Below are 9,260 nucleotides of genomic sequence, written 5' to 3'. Positions count from 1 at the left end.
CTGTCCTCCTGTTTTTTAATTTTTTTTTTGTTTCTGGGTCTCTGATTGAGTGATATTTTCTACCCCGTCTTCTAATTCATTGATCTGACCCTCATCTTCCTCTAATCTGCTGTTTATTCCTTCCAATGTATTCTTTATTTCTGCTATGTCATTCTTCACTTCTGATTGGTCATTTTTCACAGTTTCTATATCTTTTTGTATGCTGTTGAGCATCCTTACAAACAGTAGTCTGAACTCTATATCTGAGTGATTGCTTATCTCCATTTAATTTAGCTCTTTTTCTGGAAACTTCTCTTATTCTTTCATTTGGGGTTTGTTTTTTCGTCTCCCCATTTTGGCTACTTTTTTGGGTTTGTTTTTAAGTGTTAGGTAGACCTGCTAGGACTCTCGGTGTTTTTGGAGTATCTCTGGTACAGGCCAATGTCAGATGCAGTTTGTGACTGGCCTTGAGTACCCTGTTTGCAGCTATCAGCAACCCCAGGCATGCTGGGGCTGGGTGTGTTTGGACAGGACCAAGATGCACACCAAAGTCTGATTTTCTAAGGCCAGGGTCCCAAAACAGGTCAGGCAGAGACTTAAAGCACCCTGAGGTCTGCCTCTGACTGCAGACTGATTAATCTGATTCTCTTAATGAGCCTCAGGCTATAGAAGCTCCACATGGTGGGGTAGCTGGTTGCCATCAGTCTCTTAACAAGCCTCAGGTTGTAGAAACTCCTCTGGGCAGGGGAGAGGCTTCCCAGTAGAGTGGGGCAATTGCTTCCCCCTTCAGGCAAAAGCCGAAAATTGTCTGTCTGGGAAAGATGTCCCCCTCAGCCTGGGGGAATGATTCTGCACAGGAATCCAGATGGGCATCCCCTGACCTCGCTCTCCAGAGCCTACAACCCCAGACTCTCTCCACACAGCTTCAATATACTCCACTCCCCCTCTGCCAGAGCCCAAGGTGAGTGGCTGCACAGGAAACGTTGTGCATTGGCCCTTTAAGAGGGTGCCTGCAGTTCCAGCTGCCTCTCCCTGGCAGACAGAAACCCGGCTGCTTTTCACAGCCAGATGTTATGTGGACACCTTTCTCAGTTCTGGTGCTCTTGGCTGGGAAGCCCAGCCTGGGGTTTAGACCTCAGAGTCCTCAGATATCCCTTCAGGCCTTCAGCTGCAGCCTTTAGGAGCCCAGCCAGCTCTCTCAAGTCTGCAATTCCTTCCAGTCTCTGTAAAGTCTCCACTTTTCCTCCTTGGTTATGAGGGTGCTCTCCAGCTTGTCTTCAGTTGTTTTTTCAGGATGTTTTTTCTATGTTTTAGTTGTAAATCCAGATTGGTCCTGGGAGAGAATCAGTGTAGTTTCCACTTAGTCCACCGCCATCTTGGTTCTCCTCCTCTTTGGTGACCCATTCATTGTTTAAAAACATGCTTTTCAACCTCCATGTGTTTAAATGTCTTTTAGTGCTTTTATTGTAGTTGACTTCTAGTGAACACACTTGCTAAAAATTGGCTCACAAACAACTGTAACAGTTAAAATAAAGTAGATAATATATCAGTTGGGATGGGAATATTCCTACTCTTTCTCACAGATTATCCAGAGGTTCATTAAAGTTTACCTCTGCCAGAAATCCTTTTTGTTTCCAGCCCTTCACAAGGTACTTGATCCCCTTGCCCTCAGTTATAGAAGGGTTTTACAGGTGTCCAGGAATGTTGAATTGTGAGTTGTCCAGAGGTGATCTCAGCCTACAAAAGGGGGGATCTATGCTCAAGAACAGATAATCTTGAAACCGTTTCTCTACTTCCTGGCCCTTGGATCAAGAACCTCTCCTTTTTACTTTCTACTTGAGTACTATTCATCCCCTCAGGCTGTTACCACCATCCTCCCAGTCCTCTTACCTTAGGTCCTGTCTTGTCTCGTTTCCCTGCCATGAAAAAACACTTTTGTAGATGTGCACTCAGAAAAAAATCCTTATATCTGAGTTAGTTTCTTTTGAATCTTTTTTGCTTCATTAATATAGGATGGGGAGAAAAATGCCCATCAGAATGCAAGTCAAAAAGAAAAGCAGGGCCCTAGCCAGTTTGGCTCAGTGGCTAGAGCACTGGCCTGCAGACTGAAGGATCCCGGGTTCGATTTTAGTCAAGGGCATGTACTTTGGTTGCAGGCTCAATCTCTGGCCCTGGTCGGGAGGCAACCAATTGATGTGTCTCTCTCACATTGGTGTTCCTCTCTCTCTCTCTCTCCCTCCCTTCCACTCTCTCTGAAAAGTAATGGGAAAAAATATCTTCAGGTGAGGATTAAAAACAAAACAGGAAGTAAATATATGAGATTTATAGTTCTAATCCTTCCACATTTATAATAGAGCCAGCTGAAATATAGAATATAAACCTATCCCTTCAAAGAGCTGAGAGGATTTAATCATTTTATTAAAGTAAAAATCCATCTATTAAGTATTCATAAGAACTTATGTTCTGTCTCTTTACTAAATGTTTGACCAAGTTACTTTTTTCCATTTTAGAGAGGTTTCATCAGTGTGGTCATTAATATGAGAAATATATGTTTTCTGTTCTTTCTAGCTGTGCCAATCCCTTCATCTCATTACAAAACTTTGAGCTTAGACTGAACGTGGAGAAGTAGAAATATTTTTCCATGCATAATCCCATAGTAATAATTCAATGGTGTGCTAGTTGGTAAAGGTTTCTCCCTTTTGGGATTTGAGGAAGATAAAAAATTTAATTATTAAAATATATCTGAAAATACTGGCCTGTCATGCAGTAAATTGTCAATAAATTCTAAGTATTTTATTAATGATTAACACTACCATCAACAGTATGTCCAAATAAATCGTTCCTTCTGTGTTTATGCTTCTGGCTCTAAAGTTTTGGCCTTAAAATCCAGTACTAAGAACTAGTATTCAAAATTTAGAGATAAATTAAAAGAGCTACTGCATATCTGATCAGTGTCTGCTTGTGTTGTCCAGCAGGGCCACCTACTGATTAACCAATAGTTTGGGAGTGTTTACCTTTGTTTGATTTGTTATTTACTGTTCACTGTTAATTAACATATTTTTATAACTTTATAGGGGTAGATGTTAACTTACAGAAAACTGATAGTGATGCAAACTATTCTTCCCTGACAGTGATACAAATGAATTGTGCAGGGTAGTCATGAACTTGGTGGAAATCATAAACCTAAAGATTTATAGTTCCTTCAAGCCAGAGGGCATTAACCATGAATAACTTTGTTCAAGTATAAATTATGTTCTATCTCCCATTATCTTTGAACCAGCCTTACCCTCTTGCTGGTTTTCTTAAAAATAAATTAGTAAAATTTTTTGTTGATACATGTTGACTTTATTATGTATGAGAGTTTTATTTTAATTTATTGAAAATTATCCTTTGACACCAGATTGCTTTTTAAAGCCTCCTCCAGAGTCTTTTCCAAGAATTGGTTAATTCAGGTCTCTCTGCATTGGGGTAACTTATATTGCTGGAAGCTAGAACATGACTCAGTGAGAAAGTTGGTAGCCATAGATCAGAAAATAAGTAATGTGGTAATTTTATAATAGCCAGTAATTTTAAGAAAATTTACTTAACACACAACCCATCCTACTTTGAGAAATGCTCCCTGATAAGAACAGGTTGCTCATGAAAACTTTTATAAATAAATGTACATAGTTGATTAGCCAGTGAAAGGTGCCTAAATCAAAACTGAAACAATTAGATTATTTCTCCTTGAAGGGTGGAATTAGGACACAGTAATAATAATAAACAGCTAACTTATTTTTATGGTACTATGTGTGCTAAAGAAGTGAAAGTTGGTCTAGCAAGCCAAAAAGAGAATATAATAGGATATAGAAAGATGAAGCACATGGTAGGAAAGCAGACATTAGAAAAGAAGCAGCCCCAGTGTGAGGAGAAATATATGAAAAAAGAACAGCTACCTTTATACCTAATAGATTTTCAGTTTTCTGCTTACAGTTCTTTGAAAAAAACCCTGCAGTTCCAGTGCTCAAGTTTTATGAGATAGCAATTTTTGTTATTGTTTCTAGAGAGAAAATGATCCCTGTCTATGATATTCCACCACTTGGCACAAGCTAAAATATCAAATCAAAAATAGGATTAAACCCCCATTCCTACCAGGTATAACCCTCTGTCCTTTTGTCATTCATTAAATGTTTACTGAAAGTTTACCATATACCAACCCCTCTAACAAACTACACATACTTCCTGCCCTTGTGAAGTTTGGAGTTTCATTGGGGGAAGCCATTAAGCAATAAACATAGATGCCTATATAATTAAAAATCACATTACGCACTCTGAAGAAAAATATAAAATGCTATAATAGAAAATTTGGAGCTGCATAATTATCTTGAGAATGAGAGTGGAGCTGAGAGAATCAGAGTTAAGGTAGGACCTAAAGAATAGTAGGTTTTTTTTAGGTAAAGCATTCTATAGAAAAACATTGCAGTCATAGGGTAACACATTTTTGTAATCTAGTGAGTAACATCAGGTCTCAAATTTTGGAGACTTAGGACTCCATTATGCTCTTAAAAACAAACTTTCATTTATGTGAACCATGCCTATTTATATTTGCCTTATTGGAAATAAAACTGAAAAATGTAAAATATACATACATATGTATTAATTCATTTAAATATAATAATGATCATGCCAGTTTGTGTTGGCAAAAATAAGATATTTTTATTAAAAAGTTATATTTTATAAAGTTAAAAATTAATTTCCCATTTTTGCAAAGCTCTTTAATGTCTGGCTTAATAGAACAGACTTAAATTCTCATAGCTATTTCTACATTCAATTTATTGTGATATGTTGTTTTAGTTGAAGTATTTATAGAAAAACTCATTCTTCTTAAGATGGAATCTACTGTAAAGATGCGGTGGAGATTGTTGAAATGAAAACAAAAGATTTAGAATATTATGTGTGAACTTAGTTGATAAAGCTATGGCAGAGTTTGAGAGAACTGACTCCAATATTGAAAGAAGTTCTATTATGAGTAAAATGCTATCAAGCACATGCTACAGAGAAATTATTTATGAAATTGTCGATCGATGTGGCAAACTTCATTCTTGTCTGATTTTAAGAAATTGCCACAGCCACCCCAACCTTCATTCACTATAACTGAAGTCAGGAGTCATCAACATTGACGCAAGACCCTCCACCAGCAAAAAGATTATGACTCGCTGAAGGCTCAAATCACAGCATTTTTTTAGCAATAAGCTAATTTTTAATGAAGGTATATACATTGTTTTTTTCATACATAATGTTATTATACACTTAATAAACTAAAGTATAGTGTAAATATATAAAAAAAAATTCATATAGAGAGATAGTTGGAAAAGATACAAATAGCATTTGTTAAAAATTAGTTGCAATTATGGAATCTTAAATAAATGACCCTTTTATACTCTGTTACATAAAAACCCATTGGTCTGTTTTGTCCTTTGAGTGTATAGTTTGCCCATGCATGATCTTATAATATTACACATTGGTCACTTGGAAAAATATTGGTTCACTGAATTATGCAGATCCTTCAAAAGGTAACACACTTTACTATATAATTTCACACACAAAAATCACATTTGTTAATATTTCCAACAAACTACTCAGGAAGTTTCTGAAGTAGTGGAAGTTATCAAACTAAGGATGGCAGATAAAAATTTTGCAAAATTTTAATTTTTAGTTAATTATTGAAATTTTGTTATTTCAACAAATATTATTATTTCTTTCTTTAAGTTAGATCTCTTTCGATTAGGCTACAGTGGGGCCATTAGCTCTGGTTTGAACTTGTTAAATGTAAAATGTCTATAATATATTCAAGGGAATATATCAAGTAAGTGATTCGATTTATGTAACTGGATATATGAGGGCAAGTAGGTTGGGGCTGAAGATATAAACTAGGACTTCTCAGCAACTGTCAACTTGTAGATGCTATTGAGAGCCTTAGGAATGAATTAAATTTAAAAAGACTTAGAACTGAACCCTGAAGAATGACTAAGGAGGAGAAGTTGGTAAAGGAGACAAAAAGTAATGAAGAAAGAGTGAAATCAGGAATACATGTTTTGGTGCAGAAACAAAGAGAAGATACAAGTTTGTTTTGTTTCATTTTGTTTTTAAAGTAATATCTATATTAAAAATCCAGATTGTAAGGAACTGAGAAGAAATGGAAGGTAGATTGACTATGTAGACAACTGTGGAAACGTTCAAGTATGAAGGCTAGATGGAAGCTTTTTCATAATATCTAAAATGTTTTAAGGTTGCTAACTGTATGTGTTTTCAGTTTTGTATGAGTAACTTGAAAAATGAACTTTGTCTCCCATATAACCAAATACCATTTATAAAAATATCATTAAAAACTAATATTTACCCTCCTAAAATTAACAGAAATAGCAACAAGATGGTTGTAGGTTACAAATAAAAAAAAATTAAAGTGCTTTAAACTTAACAATGTTAGTCAAATATAAAATTTTGTTGTGGAGGATTTATATTTTATATTATATCCTGACTTCTTTGTCTGATATCTGTGATGAAAGTGTTAATTGTTTTTAATAGAACATAATTCATAGCATTATGGACAGAAAAATTAAATGATCAACAACACTACAAAGAGGAATTATGGATTTTCCAGGACAGAATGACTCAGAAAGAAAAAAAAAGGACTCAGATCTTCACTTCCAGGAGTCAGAGAAGTAAAATAGAGATACTCTTTAGGACTCATATAGCTCCTGAGAAAAGCGCAAGCTGGTTTAATAAATACAGAAAATTTTAGAATTTGTTTGCAGGGATGATTTTAAAAACATTTGTCATTAAATGTTGAAATAACAAGATGAAGTCAATATAACAACAACCAATTTAAAGAGCAAATTAATAAACATTCAGTGCTAATTTTAGATGAATGCAAATGTATTCACTTTTAGAGAACATATTGACTGTAGATGAAAATAACACTTTCTTCTGGAGTCATGGAAAAAATTCAAGATTGCAATACACAGAGATTTAAACTTACTGAATACAACCCAATAAGAAAACTAAAAGTAAATATTTAACATTAAGTAGTAAAATTAAGGGATTTCTACAAAATGCCTAAGCAGTAATCCACAGAACTTTAAAGATCATCACAGCAAAAAAAGTAAAAAAGAACAAAGAAAGCCTAAGAAACTGTCACAGCCAAGAGGGACCTAAGGAGACAAGATAACTGAATGTAATATGGTATCATGGGATGACATCCTGTGTTAAATTAGTTAAGCAGGGAGGACAGGCTAAGGAGCCTCTAATGACTTGGCAGCCTTTGTAAACAAATCAAAATCTAGGCCAAAGTCAACACACTAGAATCCAAGAAAATAAAACTTAAGTACAACCAATCACATACACCAACTAAGCTTTCCCAAATAGGGCAACTCTTGAGCTATAATCGATTAAATAACTTTCTTTCTTTGCTTCCACATCTCTATATAAACCTTTCCCCTAGCTCCTATAGGTGAAGCATTCCTAACCACTTCTGGTTCAGCACTGCCTAATTTAAATTAATGTTTGTTCAAATAACCTCTTGAAAATATTAATGTGTCTGGGTTTACCTTTTAATACTTATAACACACACAAAAAAGATATTAGGTTAAAACTAAGGAAATCAAAATAAGCTACATATTTATACTAAGATAGTTGTAATACTAATTTAATAATTAATACTCATAATACTATGTCATAACCACAAAGCTTTTTTCCAAAGTGGCTGCACACTTTCTTTATCCTCCACCAACATATGTGAGTTCCAGTTGCTCCACATCATCACTATCACTTGTTATTATCAAACTTTTTAATATTTTAGCAATTCTATATAGTGCTCATTGGCCATTTGTATAACTCCTGTCATAAAAAGCTTTTTCAAATCTTTTTCTCATTTATTTTTCTTAATTGTATTTTCTTCTTAATTAATGAAATGAGTTTTAATATATGCTAGTTACAACTCCATTATCACATAATGTATTTCACAAAAATTTTCAGGTAGTTCTCCACATATAATTTCCAAGACTTCAGTGCAATTTAAAGATATATTTTTTAAAAATAGATATCCCTGTTGAATGTTTCATGACGTAGGAAGAAGGTCCATGTTAACCAGAGTTCATTGTTCAAACTAACAACAATACTAGATCGCACTGTGTTTTGTCTAATGTTATTTTTATATACAAATCGAATGGAAATTTTGATTCTATTAACCAGTTTCTGACCAAGTGAAATAAACTTCAGATTTAAAGTAATCAGTCAACTAATTTGAAACTGTCCAACTAGATTATATTTATATAAACACATGGACACAGACAACAGTGTAGTGATTGCCAGGGGGAGGAGGTGAGGGGAAGTGGAACAGGGTATAGGGGAGATAAAATTTAATGGACAAAGACTTGACTTGGGGCAATGAACACACAATACAGTGTACAGATGATGTGTTGTGAAATTATGCACCTGAAACATGTATACTTTTGTTAACCAGTGTAATCCCAATAAACTCTACAAAAGGGGAAAAAATTTAAAAAAAGAATATGCCACCTCAAAATATGCCTCTTTGGCATAAGGATTGAGAAATAGCAGACACAGGAGAAGCTCTGAACAGAAGTTACCCTTTTGTAAGGGAAGTTTACACTTCTAAGGGAATCTCCATTTGCAAGAGTGTCTCCCTCTCTGTACCAGGAAGAGAGGGATGACTAAATCACAAGAAACTCATCAATAGAAAAGGCACCAGCTTAAATCTGTATAGCCAACCTTACTCTTCTTTACCATACTTTTCCTAGTCACCTCTCCATAACTGGCCTACTCCACACCCTTGTTTTTTTGTCTTTAGCTGAAGTTGGTATTTAAACCTGAGTTGTAAACCATCTCTGAGAGTTATTCATTTTTTCCTCATTATCTTTCATGTATGCATGAGGCATACATGTTAATAAACTTCTATTTGTTTTTCTCTTAAAAAAAGAAAAATGAATAAATAAACAGATTTTGAGAGGTAGACAAAACTTTAAATTATGTTTAGCTTAATAATATTCAAAATCTGTGGACCCAGTCTTTTATGTAATTGTTTAGAATGCTGTCCTAGAGAACAGGAGAAAAGCCAAATGAGGTAGCTTTGAATCCTCCGTCTCCCATTTCAAAAGAAGCAGCTCAATTCTGATTTGTTCATGCATTTATCAGAGTCCTGTGTAAGATGTTATTGAAAATGGGAAAGCTTCTGCTGCTAAATCAAATTATGAAAACTACCAAATTATTTTTACTAATATAGA

This window comes from Miniopterus schreibersii (assembly GCF_964146895.1).
Source record: "Miniopterus schreibersii genome assembly, chromosome: X".
Lineage (NCBI taxonomy): Eukaryota > Metazoa > Chordata > Mammalia > Chiroptera > Miniopteridae > Miniopterus > Miniopterus schreibersii.
This window is presented reverse-complemented; position numbering follows the sequence as displayed.